The following is an 18,380-nucleotide window of genomic DNA, read 5'->3' as shown; positions in this document are numbered from 1 at the left end:
ATTTTGCTCATCCGTGAGATAACTTCACCACATTTCTAGCCCATGGCCTTTGTTGCTGACAGGCCCATTTCTCACAGCAACACATGGCATGGGTGACAAATAGATTTCATAAATTTCGTAGACATTAGGGCTGGAAGGGACCTTGTAAGATCATCGGGTCCAGCCCCCTGCCCAAGGGGCAGGAAGTAGCTGGGGTCAAGTGATCCCAGCAAGATAGACATAAAAGTGTTTCTTAAAAGTATCCAGAGTAGGTGCTTGCACCACTTCTGGGGGGAGTCTCTTCCAAGCTCTAGGGACTTGGACGGTAAAGAAGTTTTTTCTTATGTCCAGCCTAAAACAGTCTTTCTGGAGTTTGTGACCCTCCCACAGGGCCACATATCTGAAGAAGGACTTTATGTTGTCCTTGATTCCCATAGCCAGTTTGAGTTCAGTTTCAGCCTTGGCTTTCCTAGTCTGCTCACTACAGGTGCAGGCCAGTGCTTAATACTCCTCCTTGGTGATGTTACCTGACTTCCATCTCTTATAGGTTACATTTTTCAGATACAGGAGGTCCATGAATCCCCTTTGGCCAGTACCAGTTCCAAGAGCACCTTACCTCTTTTTGGCCTGTAGACTTCTTGAGACAAACAGAGTTCATCAGTGCAGGTAAGAAAGCTATGTGATTGATCAGATTTGGCAAAGTGCTCCCCCTAGGAGATGTCAGGGTAGTTGAAGTCAGCTGTGACAACCATGCACCAAAAGCATACCCATTATGCCAGTTCCCTAGCGAATGCATGGTCAATATCTTCTTCTTGGTTAGGAGGTTTGTAGTAGACTCCTACCATTATATTCCCTTTACCACGTTCCTCCCTTAATCTAACCCAGAGGGTCTCAAGTCATCCTTCTTGGGTGCCAATCTCTGCTGGTAGGGAAGTACTGCTCCCTCACCCTTTCTAGCAACATGATCCCTCCTGTACAAGGAATAGCCATCTATACCTGTGGTCCAGTCACAGGTGGAGTCCCAACAGGTCTCAGTTATTCCTATGGAATTGTATTGATTTTTATTTAGCAGAAGAGCCAGTTCCTCTTGTTTGTTCCCCAGGCTTCTGGCATTTGTGTACAAACAAGTAAGCCTGTCATCAGAAGCCCTAGGCTTCCCAGCACTCCTAGAAGAGTCCTGTCCCTGGGCTGGGGTAGGAATGAATTCCCTTGTGCTGCATGACCTACTGATTCTGAGGTTGATGCTTGATGGGCTTGGACTGGTGGTTATCCGCCTATCCCCTGACAAGCTTAGTTTAAAGCCCTGTCACGTAGGTCAGCCATTCTGGCTGAGAAGAACTTCTTCCCCACTGGAGTGAGGTGTCCCTTCCCAACAGACTGATGCCTCTACCTCTGAAGTTTGGACTATGGTTGAAGAAGCCAAAGCCTTCATGATGGCACCAGCACCCCAGTCTTCTGTTGACTTCATCAATTCATCTCTCCCTCCTGTGCCTATAACCTATAACCAAGAGGATTGAAGAAAAAACTACCTGTGCCCCCAACCCTTTAAGCCCCATCCCCAGACCCATGTAGTCACTCATAACCCAGCTGGGATTGCTCCGAGCCATGTCATTTGTGCAAAGGGGGAGCCCTGTAACGGGAAGCCAAAATCCCCTGTTACTTAAAGGGTCAAGGACAGCATAGTAGCCTCACTGTGCGGGCAGAGCACTAAGCCAATACTATCTGTACCACTGGGACAGATGAGTGGTGTAGATTTCCAGGAAGCCAGAGGATAATGGTTGCAAAAAGCTGGAGCAGCTGAAAAAAAACTCTGTGCTTAATTAAGAAGTCACCTGACCAAAAGGGGCAGGGCTCCAAGGCATATAAATCCAGTGCCTGGAGGAAGGCAAGCAGGCCATCTGGCCCTGTGTGTTGTAGGCAATGGAGTTCCTGGGAGAGAGGGGCTGCAGAAGACACTTTTGCAGGCACCCAAACCTCCAAGGGAAGGAGGGCTGGCAAGATGTCTTTTACTCAAATTGGGAAAGTTTTTGTTTGAAACTGGTTGCTTGTACTTTTTTTGCAGTTAAGTTTACAACCAGAGGACCAGTTGTGACTATGAGGGGTGGTTAGGAGGCCGTACAGGGGTGCCAGAGGGACATGTCAGAGTTGGGCCCTGCCAGGCACAGGGGCTTAAGATAGAGGACAGAGACAAGTGGAAGGTAAAGGGGGGGGGAGGGGGTCTAAAGCCTTGACCCAGAAAGCTGGTGCAGGCGGCCTCAAGCTGAAGAAGGCTAGGCCCTGAGGGAATGACAAGGGCTAGGAGGTGGATAATGATAAGGCTGGAACTGAAGAGCTAGGCCAGTGCAAATGGGTCCAGGCTTAGGAGTCCGCAGCTAGAATAACTGGCAAGCCAAGGCCAAAAGAGTTAAAGCCTGTAGAAGCCAATGTGAAGAAATCTGGAGTGACATCTGGGAGGCATGGGCATGGCTATAGGGATGGATGAAGGCCACAAATATAGCCCATAAGGTGCTGGGTGCCCTAAGGCACTAATAGGACCAGAAGGGCCACAGCTTGGTGCCTGATAGCACCAGGGGCAGGGAGAGAATAGCAGAGGACTGAACTCCTTCTGGGGACCCTGGGGAAGCCTCCCAAACCTGATGATAAACATCAGGGTGTGGCAGGAAAAATAGCAAGGGCATGTACCCCAAGAAGCTGGAGTGTGGGCAGGAGTCATGTGGTTACCAGAGGTGTCATGACCACTGTACAGGTGGTCCTGTTGCAGGCCCCTATGAGAATTTCCCCCTCTACACTTGTAGATTTGCTTGCTGGAATCTCTTTGGAAGGGATCCCCCCGTTGCCCAACACCAGGGACATGTCTGTAAGCGGGGTGGTTTCTGCACTTTCAGATGTGCTCCAAGTTGGGGTGAGATACTTGGTGACATCTGTAGATGTCAGTGAAGTGGATTGCTGTGTCATGACATAGTGTGATACAGCTGATTGTGCTCTACAGATGACATCTGTTTCCATCCTTGATTTCTTCTCATACAACAGAAGATCATTTTTGGCCTACACTGGGATCCCTCTAAACTTAAAAAAAAATTAAATATACTGCTAATACATCCATGTTGAAGATGTGATGCATTGCAGGCAGTGCTTGGTCACACGTTTTGGTCGTACCCTATTATCAGTTCTTTTTGGAAAGAAATTACAGGTAAAATTAACTTGGTTTTAAATGCAGCACTGATACCTTTAGCAAATATGCATGTTCTTGAACATACCCCTAAGGAATTCAAACTAAATCCTTCCTCTCTTCCAGGAGGCCTTATTAGTAGCAGGCAGGTTTATATACATCTTCTAGATGCATTGGAAGAGTATGACATCTCCAAAGGGTGAAAGCTGGTACAATGAAATGGCACAGCTGGCATCTATGGACAGAGTCACGTTCAACAGGTTGAACTGGTGTGGAAAGTTTACTGTAATTTGGAATGTATTCTTTCATTATTTTGTTAATTTGAAAAGTTCGTTTTTGTGAATTTCTTTTTTTTTTCTTTCTTCCTCCCTCTGTTTACCTTCCTTTCTTTTTCTTTTCTCCTTTATTATTTGCTGTCACTGACACATACAGTTCATAATTGGTAAGTGCGTGTATGATGTTTGTATTTTTTTTAAATCAATTAAAAAAATTAAAAACCATGGAGAAAGTAGCAGTTCCTACCTCACAAAGGGGTTGTGAAGATAAGTCCATTAAAGTGTGGAACAGTACACTAATGGAGGTCATACATGTTGCATGATTCTCCACCTTGCACTATCTCTGTTATAGCAGCTGACTCAGTCTGGTTGGCTCTTCATATGCTTTCATTAGTCTGTATGAAACATGGACATGTAGAAGAAGAATGAGATTATCTAGTCGGAGCAGTGCAGTGTTCTTCATCATCTGGTAAACAAGATGGTACAGATTAAGGACTGCACAGTTACATACTTTGTTATTACAATTATAGTTAACTTAATGGCACAAAGTCAGATCAAATGTTTTTGGTTGCTACCTGACAGGTCATACCAGGTTGATAAGTTTTTGATTCATGTCACCAGCACAGGTCCTGTTAACAAATTGAGATTTTTTTTTAAAACTAGAAGCAGGCAGGTATTCATCTTCCCCAGTTTACACTCATTTATCATATTTTAATGTGCTTCACATTAAGGAGACCATGGAGAGGGATTATCATTTGTTGATGCAATTATTTGTTAATTACAGTTTCTGAATTTGCAGCCAAAACTGACATTGTCTATTAAAAATTGGAAATTGTGATGTTGCAGCATAATGGAGAGAGGGAGCTTTATTTCGACAACTTGATGTAGGCTTGTTTCTACATCAGACAAAAAGTTTTCAGACCATTTGTCTATATTGAAATCAAGTGGCTTCTTTTATGCTAGGAAATAAGATAGTTTGAATGTTTAAAGAGTAATATGCCAAATTTTGTACCATCAAAACCAATGGGAGTTTTTCCAGAGCAGAATCAATTCCCCTCATGATCCAACAAAAATTGTAAGACGTGTTAACCAATAAATTACTGGAGTCAGTCCTGCTGCCACTGAAGTCAACAAGATTTTTGCCACCCATGCAAGCAGTATCAGGTTCTTAGACAACATATGGCATTAACATAGTAGACTGCAATAGAGCTGTTGAAACTGTGTGCATAATATGGTAATACAGCATCCTAAGAGCTTGCAAACAAAAGAACCTGTGTCCATACCAAGTGAATAATTACATCCTAGTCGATGAATAATTCCTATTTTCACAGCTCTTAATATGTACATTCCTAAAACAGGTAAGTCACTCTGGTAGGTTGCGTTAGTAATGTACTTTTGAAAATGTCCCTGAATGCACAGTATGGTCATTGTAATCTATCCAGAATGTAAAATGCATTTTTAAATGTCTGCCATTAAAAAACAGAAATGCATGCATCACACAAAAAAATGCTGAGGGTGTCTGCCTGGAAATTTACAGCTAGGATTCAATTTTAGTCTCAGGGTCTATTTTCCCCTTGATGTGGTTATTTATATACCTATAGATTCAGCCAGCCTCATGAATACATTTGAGAGGCAGTGTTGCCTGCTGATTAGAACAAGTGATTAGTACAAGTGTGATTGTATATATTTTCTTAAAAACATCTCATTATGATACACTGGGATTGATATCATACTATTGAGATATTCCCCCAAGGTTTTGTAGCATAGTTTATCTTGGGTGAAAAAACACTATATATTACAGTCACCCATATGGTTGACATACTCTAATGTGCAAATGATTATGCATATTCTCTGTACACAACAGGAGGGAATAATAGGCTGCACTGCAGTATTTGTTTTCTGATGCTTATCAGCTGATATCATGTAGAATAGCTTAAAAGTGCATGATTTCTTTTCAAATATTAAAGATCACAAATTATATCTGAGATCTAAGCCTTACTTCCTGGAGTGCCTGCCTTTTAGTCGTGGAGAACAACCCTCCTTCCACTTTGATGCATTTCCTCACATGAAAAAACAGGTTGAATCAATGGGAGGATATTTGTCCTGCAATATATGAAGCAAGAAAATGTAAACTACAATTGATTTTCCATTTTAATAGCTTCCAAGTGGGTGTGGTGCTGCTTCTTGGCAAGATGTTTCTTAAGTTAAAAGTGTACATACAGCTATAACAGATGCAAATTGGGATCAATGTACTGATAGATACAGACCTGTCATTTCAACCATTGCAGTCAGTTTCATCTGCTCATTCCATGGAACTGTCATTCCTTGACAAAAAACTTGAATGCAATGTGGGAGGTAGATTTCAGAGTTAACTGTCTAAAATCAGATTGTCTCAGTTTTAATGCACCTTGAAAAGCAGAATCTGAGAAATGTGTAGATAAGCTAGGAAGTTTCAAATGCCAAAGAAAAGTATTTCTAATAACACAAGAATTCCATGTGGCTTATGTTGCAGTCTAGCTCTTACAAAGTACTTGCCACACATTAAAGCTGAATGTACTTTGTACATGCAGTTAATGTTCAAAGTAGAGATGGTTCTGAGGGATTGTCAACATCTAAGGGTTTATGCACTAAGTGCATGGATGGTATACTGTAGCCCTGGCCACATGACAACCCAGTTTATAATATGGTACAAATCATTGCTCCACATATGAGGATCTTTCTCCACATTCACCACTGTTTGTTCTGCTTTGGGCACTATGTACTGTTGGATTTTTGCCCCAGCACTTTGTAGGATCCATAGTGGAAACCAGATGGAATCATCAGATTTTCTGGGATGTGGACTCTTAATTCCCAAATTCACATCATCCCTCTCTTTTTGGCTATCCAGTGCAAATTCCAGGGTTTCCAGCTAACATTAAAAACAGTTAAAAATTGGTCACTGCAAATATACAGAGGCTTGTCAAGATCTATTTGGCATATTGCTGCCAGATGGTGTCAGCTTTGCAAGTCAGCTGTTCAGCTGCTGGGCTATGTTTGCATTGGCCTTGGCAACAAAAGCAGCTCAACTGCCTGCAGCTGCAGCAAGAGGAGGAAGAGGAAGAGGATTGGCTCTTTATAAAGGGATTTTTCTTAGACTAACTTCACTTCATTCAACAATGTTTCTGGGCTTGTAAAAGAATCATTTGGTGGGAGAGGATCATGTGACAGAACTTGGATAACCAACAAAAGCTGTAGAACTTCAGGATGCCAAGGAACACTTAAATAGCTCTGTATAGAACTCACCTGAAAACTATAATAATAACCTGAGTTTCCTTAACTACTCACAAGCAAGTGGCTATCACCATCTGGAAACTAGGCCAGATATCTCTGTGGTGAAGGGGATTTTTCAGAGCTTGAGAAGGTAAGGTTAATAATTGCATTCATGCCTCTACGACCAGTCCCTATGTTCACAAACTGATCAATATGACCATGAAGCAGAGATAGTTCTTGTTTAGAAAAGCTAAGGGGAACCCAGCAAGATATACACTGATATTATTCACTAGAATGATTCTGCTTTGAATCCTGCATGACTGGAAGGGGATAGCTACCTCTGCAGTAGGTTCGATGAGGCAGCTCTCCACTATTGTTAGAATTGTAACAAAGCACTATCTGTACCTGAAATTCCATTTGTATCCTCTGCAGACTTACCAAAGTTTGCTATGAAATAAATATAGTTTTGCAATGATTGTTCAGATTCTTTGAGGTTAACAATGCCTAGGACCCTTGCCTTACAGGCACTTCATTGAACTACCAGTTTGTGTATAAAGAGGGTATATTTACTGCTGAAATGCTGTGTCTTATATCAGACAAAAATGCCAAAATAACTCTCAAACTTTTATGAGATAAAGCTTTCAAATGCACCTAACATCATACTTTGAAAGTGGTAGCTTCACACTGTGAGGTACAGTAAAATCTAGGATGATATAAATGAGAGTATTTGGGAAACGTATTTTAACATATTTTATTTTAACTCTGGAGTGCCCAGAATAGTTGGGAAAGTTGACAGGAAGGACTTGCAGGACAATGTTTGTAGGATTTTACTGTTGTTTGTAAAGACTTGTACATCTTTCATACTTTAAAAATTAAAGGCTGTTGTGATTAAGAATTCCTTATGTAAAGTCTGTGTTCCTTAATATACCTGATGCACAGTCCTAGGGGGAACAGGTTAAGCTATAAACCAGAGGTCTTGCAGTGACATGGCACTATGAGAATGTTGGCTACAAAGGACCAACTCACAGGATCATCATAAAATTCTAGTTTATTGGACAGATTCAAAAGTCAGACTATAAACCTTAGTGCTGATCCCCTCAAACACACACACACACACACACTAGCTAGCTCTGAACACTAAACACTGGTGTCAAGATATACCCATCCCCAAACCCTGGAGTCTGCCATCAACAGCCAGTGGAGGCTTCTTTTAGTGTGATGTTGCTGCAGAAGGGGGTTGCCAGCTGGTCCTTCTGGTTGGACAGGCAGGGTGCTGGTCAGGTCAAAGAGGGTGCCATTGTAGGTCATTCTTCGTTGCCTTTTATCCCTCTCTGGCAGACTTTGGTGACTCCCCAATTCTTGGGCTTACCCAATCCAGGGGTCGTTGACCTTGAGGGACGTCTACCCTCTTGGTAGTTGCTGGATGACAGCTGTCAGCCCCAGGGGTCACATCCACACGTATGTGCAGTCTCAGGAGTCCGTTGATTAATTTTGATTGATTCACTGCCATGATGAATAGAGCTGTGGAAGTGATTGATCAGGGGGTATTTCAGTCCCAAAGGTCTGTTTCCAGCATTGATTAGTTCAAACGGGAGCTTCCATACCTTTAACAATGAAGTTTCTGGAAATCCTAGCTCTTTATTGATTCTTTCCTCTCCTTGGTCTCTGATTTTGTAAGTGTTAATTGCTGCTCATTAACATGCTTATCCAAACTAGCTACTGTGTTACACAATCAACCATGATTCATTCAGGGACCTCTGTACAGAGGTTCCTGCCCTTGCTAACATTGTTACATGGTACAACTTACTTTTAAACTTAAAGTACATTTGTAAAAGTATCTACAAGCTCTATTTTCACTACAAGTACACCTTATATAAAAATAATATAATAAAAGAAAAAGAGAGAGGAAGGAAGAAAAGGTAGAAAAGAGAAAGCATCCCCAAAAGGGGGCAAATACTGCAAAAGGGGCTTCTGCCATGTGGAGGAGCTTCACAGCTTAGGGGGCCAGGCAAAAATGTTTCTTGCTACAAAAGTGCATGCATACATGACTGCAGAAACTGGGGAGGTTTTTGCAATAGCTTTAGAGTGTTGAACAGCTGGACTTCAGATTCTTGCATCTCAGGGAGTAGGGCTACACAGGAAAGGGAGTGTGTACATGGGAGTCTGCCTTAGTGGTCTAGAACTAGAAACAGTGGCTGGACTCTGCTGGGTTAGAAGCACCTAGACTCAAAGGCTAGGTCCAACTACAAAAGATGGTAACCATGCACTAGGAGATGTAGCTTGGTCTACAATAGCATTCATCACCATGGTATCTGGATGTCTTACAAATGCTAAAGAACATATCCTCACACCTTCCCAATGCCATGCCTACTCCTCAGTTAGAATTAGCCTCATGTTAAAGGTGGGGAACTGAGGAGAAGAGAGATTACTGTAGCCAAGGTCATACAAGGCACAGACAGAAATTTCATTTGTTGTATTATTAACCCCTTGAAAATGCTCTACAGCCATGCCCTAACAGAAGAGCACAGCTCCAGAGTGTGCTGATCACACAACATATTTTTATGAGGGTGGAGCCACCCAAGGTGGGGGGCTCCAATCCACCCACCCTGACTCCAGCACAGCCTGGGCAAACACCAATCTGAGCTCCCTCCCCTCCCTTTTCCCTGCTTCTCATCCTGAAACAGCACCAGAGCTGGGAGCAAGGGATAGAGGCTGATAACATGCAGCCTCTCTTGCTGGCTTGGGTCCAAACTGGAGCTCTTTCTTTCTTTTTTCTCCCTCCCGATCCAACAGGTAAGGTCTTTTGGGTTGGGAGGATTGGTCTAACTTGTGCTTTTTGGCAAGCGCCATGAGTTAGACCAGGGAGCTGCACTTCTGTCTGTGCCTACAGTGACTGGATAGTAAAGCCAAGAATTTAAGTCCATATTTTCCAATTCTCAGTGCACTGTCTTGAAAAGCATCACCATTCATCCTCCACTATTCCCTATGTAGAAATGAGTGACTGCAAGCAGACGTTTCCCACTGATTCAGCAGGAGGATATACTTAAAATAAAAGAGAAAATACCAATTAAGGATCCTAATGTAAATAAAGAATGAACTCTCTCACCCAATACAAATATTTTGAAAACGTTTAGAATTAGCAACCCTAAATTTGACTTTTCAAATTGATTAGCGGAATTCCCATATGCACATTTTACTTCATTCCCACTGAAAAGTGCTTTTGAATTCTTAATTCTGCACAAAGCACAATACCACGTAGTTTCTTCAAAAAAACATTCTGGCCTCATGGCTTCTACAGAGGCCTGTCTCACTGCCAGCAGGACCATTACTAAAGATTATTTTGATGTATGATATCTCAGGAGAATAGCAGACAAACAGAGTATGGAAGTAATACAGTGGAACTTAAATTATCAAAATATCTCAATTAAGGTAATTAAGAAGTATAAGTAGGTTTATGTTGGGCCATGAAAAGAGGGTTGCCTGCTAGAAAGAAAAAAGAAAATACAGAAATTTCAAGGAACTGGATCAGATCAAATTTATCTTTAAAAATATTGTTTTTAAAAACATAAGGCCAATTGCAGTGTTTCTATCCTTTTAAAAAATGCAATCAGAAACCAATTGTAATACTGTATTTACACAACTATAAGATGACCCCCCAATAATTAGATTCTATATATAGAAAAATGATAAATTCTAATATTACAAAAGCCATAGTCTGTCTGTCTGTCTGTGCCTATCCATAATGCTTTATTCTCACTCTAATTGGCTGATGAAAGCAACCAATCAGAGAGAATCAGTCAGGGCCCCCTGACCCTGCAGGAAGCAGCAATGGAGTGGATGAAGGGGGGACAGGGCAGTCCCCTCTGCTCCTTGCAGGCTGCAAAAATGGAAAGGAAGGGGGGGGGGGGTGGCAAGGCCAGCACCACTGGTCATGCTCCCCAGCCCTGCAAGCAGTGGTGATGGAGTGGACGGGGGTGGGACCAGCAGATGGAGGGTGGAGCGGTTTGGCCCCAGCCCCAGAAGGGTGGGGAGGAGATGGGGAGAGTGGATCCAGACCCGAAGCGGGCGGGGAGCAGGGCCAGACACAGGCTGCTGTCCCCAGCTGCCTCCCCCCTGCCCCCGTCATTTTTTTATGGGCAATTGGCTAGTTTGTTATAATTTTCCAGGTATAAAATTTAATTATTGGAGGTTTGCCTTGAATTGGTCCCCCTCCCACTGCTACAGCAGGGAAAAAAAATTTGGGGGGTCAAGGTGTTCCCTTGTCCTTTGCCCCCTGCCCTCCCCAAGTTATTCTCTCTGCAGCACTTTCCCCCACCCCTTGCTGTCAGATTCTGCTCTCTCTGAGCACATGGAAGTGAGGGGAAAATTTTAAAAAACTGACTTCAAAATAAACATGCCTGTAGTAATTTAGTTAATCGAAAATTGATGCATTTTACCTTTTTTGAAACTGCTGCAAGTTTTAGCACAGGTACTCCATAAACATACTTTTAAGCAGGACTTCCATACTTACTTATATATAGAACAAATTATGCATGATATTAAACTAAAGCCAAAAAGTTCATGATTTACTACACAGTTATTGGGGTGGGGCCCAGCAGAGTCAACAGTGTTTCAAGTCATAGTGACCCCATAGATCAACTTTTCTCACTAGGCTATGTACAGACAGTCAAAAAGCCCAAGAGGGAATCAGTCCAATCTTTGCAGGTTTCTCTAAGCTCCATAGATTGGAGCATTAATGAACAGAACTCCTGTTCACTCTAGGTCAGGGGTGGGCAAAATGCAACCTGCAGGCCGGATGCAGCCCACCAGGCCAGTCTATTCAGTCCACAGGGCCCCTAAAAAATTTAGAAAATTAATATTGATCTGCCCCTGGCTGCCTGTCATGCAGCCCTTGATGACTTGCCAAAACTCAGTAAGTGGCCCTCCACCCAAAATAATTGCCCACCCCTGCTCTAGGTGCAGACAGAAGTTCAGCTCCCAGCTGTAATTCAGAACAATTGCAAAGCATTCTGAGTGACAATGTTACTCCCAGGAGCACCACCTAGGGGGTGCACGTGCTGCTGACACCTCCCGCTACTGCCAGCGGCATCTGCAGGAGCTCCCGCTTACCACCGCAGTGTTCCCACCACTGCACTCTCATCACCACTGTGCCCCACCAGCCGCTGGGGGCACACATCATTCATGGTTACTCCAGACCAAGCAGAAGTTCACTATTGGTTCCAGGGGAGACAGGAAAATAGCCACAGTTAGGAGCCTGCAGCCAAATTCCATAGCAATGCCCAGGTTCTCTGATAGTTCCCCCAGTTTTCAGAATGGGATGGGGGAAAGGCAATGAAGGGAGCTCATTCTTGGGGCTCCCCAGATGGTGCTGAAGGGTGGGGTAGGTGAATTGAACCCCCCCCGACCACCTGGGGGGCATACAATACACCTACTCCACCTGCCAGGGGGGCTGAAACCCCCCAAAACTGAACTCCCACTGGGCCCTTTTTCCCTCTCCCATTCTGAAAACACTGATAGTCTGGGAGCTTCGCAGACACAAGTTACAAAAGACACTACATTTTGTTACATGCTTATCTGATACCTCATGCAATAAGGGGTCAGACTTTCACCCAACTGGCCATTTTTAAAGCTGTTTGCAGCCATGCACCTGTGTTTGGTCACAGCTATAAACTGCTTTCTGTGCCCAGATCAGACAAAAATTGCCACTTCTGTCTTCACCTCTATGGTAGGGGAAGATAGGCAGGTGCCTGTACTGACTGAGGCCAGAAGGCAGGGGGAGCTTTTGCATGCCTCCTAGCATGCCAGACATTACTAAGGGCATCCTAGGGCACCTGAGTACAGCCATAATTCATTGCCTTCCCTGCACATGCCCCAACCCCCTCCTGGTCCCAGTCTCCCTGAGCTGGGGTCTGCCCAGCTGGAGGGAATATTGCAACATGGGAGGATTTCCCCCATCCCCCCTCAGCCAGGACAGTTCCATAGAGGGAAAGACTGGGACCCAGCACAAGCCTCCCAGGCTGCTCAGAACACCCTGTCAGCTGCTGCTGGCATCGGGCTTCTGGCCCTTGCTTCCTTCCCGCTGCCCCATCAGGCTGACAAGTGCAGGCAGGACAGAGAGTTGGGGAGCAGAGACTGCTGGCTCAGGTCTGTGACAGTCCAGGGGCAGGGGCAGCCTGGCTTAGCTGAAGCAGAGGGACCCTGGTGGAGGCTAACCCGCCTGCCTTTGAGGGGAGGTTAGCAGGTGGGGCCACAAAGCTTCCTGAGATGCCAGAGGACTGTGACCTAGCTTGAGTTCACAAGGGGTCTGGGACAGAAGTTTGATAGACTGGTCCAATGTTCTCTCTAAGGTGTAGCGGTCCGTGAGCATGCCGATTCGGCCCATGAGCATGCCGCTTTGGTCCTGCCTCCCCCTTTTGGAATGCGCCGCTTCGGTCTGCCCCACAGCACCCAAAGCAGCTTGTTTGCCTATGCTCTCAGACACAGCTGTAACTAGCACTCCCAAACTCAAGATTACACAGTTAGGATTCTTCTAAGAAAAACAACACCATTTTCAACTTCTTTTTCTGTTTAATACTTTTAAATTCAAATGCATAAACTAGTAACAATAAAGACAAACCATAAAATGGCTAAATGGCTCTAAAACTGGTGCCACCCCCAGCTCCCACCTCCGGGAGCAAGGAGGCACATGGCATCAGGGCTGGGGAGCGGAACAGTTTTCCAGTACTAGCAGAGCCTGCGCCAGCCCCAGCCCCTGCATTGCCTCCAGGAGTGGAGCAGTTTCCTGGCCCTGGCCCCAGCCCCAGCCTCACCTCCAGGAGTGAGGAGGCACATGGCATCAGGGCTGAGGAGCGGAGCAGTTTCCCAGTGCTGGTGGAGTCCATGTCAGCCCCCAGCCCCAGCCCCCACCTTGCCTCAGGGAGCAAGGAGGCACATGGCGTCTGGGCTGGGGAGCAAAGCAGTTTCCCAGCACAGGCGGAGCCCGTGCCAGCCCTCAGCCCCCATCCCCACCTCACCATGCCTCTGGGAGCAAGGAGACGCATGGCGTCGGGGCTGGGAAGGTGACACAACCTTGGGGAGGAGCTGCTGCCTGAGCTTACCTCCAGTAAGTACTCCATGCCGGCCCTGGTGCCTCTGCCATTGGTCTCTTATAGTGTCATTTTTATGCTGTGAGATTCACTTCTATGGTGCGCCTCTCTGGGCAGATGCATGGCATTAATAAGTTTGTGCACGGCATGATTTTAAAGTGTGCACAGCCGCACATGCATGAAGCTTAGAGGGAACCTTGGACTGGTCTAATCTAAGCTGAATAAATCTGATACTACATTCATCCAGGTCTATCTTAAACTGGGTTCGCCATTTTGAAACTGGTCTATGTGCACTGAACTATGGTTTTGATTGGTTTCCAATCACCTATACTGATTGATGTGTAGTCTGCCCCTAGTCTGTGTTTGTGTAGTACAGATACCACCCACAAACCATCCATGCCCTAATTAGCCACCCACCTCTGACTATAACTGGGTCTTCTTTTCATAAGTCCTAGGGTCTTCCAAAAATTTATATGCAGATGATGCACAGGACCAGGTAGAGCCTAATTTGGCTCTACCCTGTGAAGGGAAAGGCCACACTAATCATATGTGACAGGCTGAGAGATGGAGGAGCTGACAGATTCAGGGTGAACTGTTAGGGGCCCAATTTGGTGGTGTTTGCCAGACATGGGAAAGAAAGGCACAGCTCACCTATTGGAGTGAAGAGGAAGTCTAAACATATGCAATATAGTGGGCTCAACATGACTTGAACAAAGAGTCAGTGCTGAGGGGGAGTAAGCACAATATGCAGTAACATATATCTTATTTAGATAGGTTACACTAACTACCCTTGTGGTAGGTTCCCATCATTACATTTGCCCAATGTGGGCCATGTACTTTATAGTCATACTCAGTGTTGGTTACATTTAAATCAACTTCATAGTTGATTTCCATTACTGAGCACATACTACTTTCGGCAACAATTTAATGATAAGCAGTGTATTTAATTAGGTTTTCCTGTATGCAAATGCAAGTCAGGGAGCTTTTTACTACATGCTGCTTGGCAGGGGAGGGGAGGGAAATATATTTGAGTAAATACAATACCTAACAAAAATAGCTTGTACACATTCTTCTGCAGTATACACAATCTCAACCTAAGCATAAGCAAAGGAAAGGTGTAATAGAAACTGATGGGCTAAGTACAGGCAGTCAAAAACCACAAGGCTGGATCAATTCAATCTCTGAAGGTTGAACAAAGCTACATAGATTGAACCAATAAACAAGTAAACAGACATTCACTTTTGATTCTGGAAATGCAGCCACATGCCTGCAGTGGCCCAGACCAGAAGCTTGGGGGGGGGGGGGGGGCAGTGCTGGAGCTCGCCTTCTTGCTTGGCTGAAGCAGACAGTTTGGGCCAAGGCTAGCCTGCCCACCCTGCAAGGTGGGGTTTGCCGTAGAGGTGCAAAGCATCTTGGGGTGCTGGGGGACTGTGAGTTAACTAATTTAGGTTACATCTGTTTATTGAACTTCTGTCCCAGATTTCCTCTAGATTCAAGTTAAGTCTGATATTACATCCATCCAGGTTTATCCTAAACCAGTTTCAGCCATTTTGAAAGCAGTTTATGTGCACCAAAGTTCTGTTGTGGTACAAATTTGAACTGGTTTTTGATCACTTATACCAGTTTATGTGTAATTTTTATCCCTAGCCATGATGTGTCATTGTCCCAATTTTATTTTCACAATAGAAAGGGAATTAGAATTTACTGGTAGGCCATACATTGAAAGAGATAATGAGCAAGTATCACTTAAAACTATTCCTTCCCCTGTCTAAGATCTTCAGAGAGACTAAAGCAAGGTGAACAAATAATATGATAGCCAATGATGATTAGAGTGGAAACTTAAACTATTCAGGCATAATAAAGTTCAAAATTAATTTTACTGGCTTAACAAAAGGTTGCAGGGGTCATTTTAGATAGTTCCATAAACTCCTCTACTCAACTTGCAACCATGGCCAAAAAGCAAGCAAAGTGTTGAAAGGATTTGAATGGACACTATTATAGAAAGTTTTATGACATTATGTAAATAAGTGATACTGCCTCATCTGGACAATGATATATGATGCTGGTAACACTACCCCTAAGAAGGATATTGCTGAATTAAAGGAGGCTCAGAAAAGGATGATGCGAATAATCAGGGATTTAGAGAAACTCCCATGGAGAGTGATTTAAAAGACTGAATTGTTTACCTTGCAATGGAGATGAATAAGAGATGATAAGATGAAAGAACATATGATAATGAATAATCTAGAGAAGCAAAATTAGTAATTTCTGCTTCTCCTTTTCCAGATTCAAGAACAAGGTGATTTTTAATTCAATTAAATGGGGGACTGAAAACAAAGGAAAGCATGTTGTGTTTGATTTTATTCCATTTAACATGCAATTAAATTGTGGAACTCACTGTTAGGTGGAAACATTGAGGCCAAATAATTAACTAGATTCAAAACGACAATGAACAAGTATACTCATGATGGTAAACTTTTGTCGAGGTATTAAAATCTAAAATAATCTCTTATTTTCATTTTAATCTTTAACATAAAAACAGATTATTCCCTATCTGTTTCCTGCGTGGGTCTGCTACTTTTCTTTACAGCAAGGGTGTAAGCTGGATCCACACCTCTTTCTTCTCTACATATGGCCTGTAAGCTGGATTTGCAACCTGGAGCCATTCCATCCAGCCCACCGGTAGTCTAGTGGGCTATCAGAAGTTGGGGGGCAGAGCCAGTAGAGCATAGTTTGCCACAAAATGTGGGGTTTTTGGATCCTGATGGACATGACCAATAGCAGCAGGGGACAAGTGAAAAGTGTATAGATCAGGTTTGTCCAAAATACAGCCCGCGGGCCGCCATGTGGCCCACTAAGCCATTTTATCTGGCCTGTGGCGGTGCTACCGCTGGCGCCGCTGCGGTGCGCAGAGCCGCCACTGCGGAGCGCAGAGCCGCCGCAGCAGAGCATGGAGCCATGCTGGCGGCGGGGCTGCCGCGGAGCATGGAGCCACAGCGGCAGAGCACAGAGCTGCAGCAGCAGTAGCAGTGCCGGCGAAGCTGCGGTGGCGGAGCATGGAGCTGCGGCAGTGGAGTGCGGAGCCGCCACAGTGGAGCATGGAGCTGCAGTGGCGGGGCAGCGGGGAGGCGGGCAGGGCCAGCCTGCGGGCCCCAGCTGGCAGCGATGAGAGGGGAGCTGCATACCTCCATGGATGATCTGGGTCCTGTTGCAGCTGCCCCACGGGCTCCGCAGAGTGGGGCTGCCCCAGCCACACCTGATTGGATGAGCTGGGGACAGGCTGTGCCCCTTGCCCCCGGCACATGGCCGGGGGAGCTGCAGCATGGCCCGTGCCCTGCCCGCATGCGTGGTGGACAGAGGCACGAAGTAAGTTCCCATGCGGAGCTGGGGGCTCCTTGGAGCTGGGCTGGGGTGGATGGAGGCATGGGATAAGTTCCCGTGAGGAGCTGGGGGTGCCTCGAGGCCAGGCTGGGGCAGACGGAGGAACAGGGTAAGTTCCTATGTGGAGCTGGGATCGCCTTGGGGCCGGGCCGGGGTGGACGGAGGCATGGGGTAAGTTCCCGTGCGGAGCTGGGGACGCCTTGGGGCCGAGTTAGGGCTGTGTGTGTGTGTGTGTGTGTGTGTGTGTGTGTGTGTATGCGTGCATGTGTGTGCGCTTCCCAGCACATCCCAATAGCTGCTTTGGCTCTGTCTGCGGCAACACACGTGTGCACATTTCCAGACCCATTTCATTGTCACTTCCTGCAACTTCATTGGTGTCAAAGGTCAAGTGACATCACTTCCTGATGTGATGTCACTTCCTGTGAGGTCTTTGAATATGGCTCGCTGGCCCACTGGGTGATAAAGTTCAGGATCTGGACCCACATTCAAAACATTGGACACCCCTGGTGTAGATATACCCTTGCTTGTCCTGCTGCTGCCTGATCCCCAACCCAGGCCCCTGCCTGAATGTGAATCAACATCACTGGTTCCAGACCTGGACCCACCACAGCTGCTTCTGGCTCCACAGATCTGGCCCAGGAAGACTCTCCATGGTCCAGATCTGGCCCAGGTTCTGGGGTGAGTTTCACACTTCCAGTATTGCCAACCCCACTCTGCCAAAAATCATTAGACAGACTCTTAAAAAAATTAAGAGATTGGAATGTGAATCATGAGATGCTCTTTTTAAAGTTGGGCGGAGGCATTATTTGTGAAGGTGCGGGGGCCTGTGGGAGTATTTGTGGGATTTGGAACCTGGGGAGGGAGGGTCCCTGCACACCCTGGCAGGATGCAGGGTACTGTGGGTCAAGAGTGAGAGGCAGCATCAGGGCTGGGGAAGCTGTGCCTTGGGAGTGAGAAGACACACAGAACACAGACATACAGACAACACCCAGCTGGTAAGTGGAGGGAAAGGGGCTGCCGGAAGAGGAAAGGGGTGGCAGGGGGCAGATTGAGGCCCCAACAGTGAGGGAGGGAGTGGGGCAGGAGCTGGGGCTGGGGTGAATGGGGCCTGGGGCTCTCTGCCCCCTGTGGGTCACTTGTCCAGAGGTATGGGGGGGAAGGGGTTGCGGCTGCCCACTGCAGCATGCACCCCCGGGGAAGGCACGGAGGGCATGTGCCCCCCAGGGGGCAGAGGCAGGCTGC

Source organism: Alligator mississippiensis, chromosome 4 (assembly GCF_030867095.1).
Source record: "Alligator mississippiensis isolate rAllMis1 chromosome 4, rAllMis1, whole genome shotgun sequence".
Taxonomy (NCBI): Eukaryota; Metazoa; Chordata; order Crocodylia; family Alligatoridae; genus Alligator; species Alligator mississippiensis.
The sequence above is the reverse complement of the archived record's forward strand: the minus strand, read 5'-3'. Positions refer to the sequence as shown.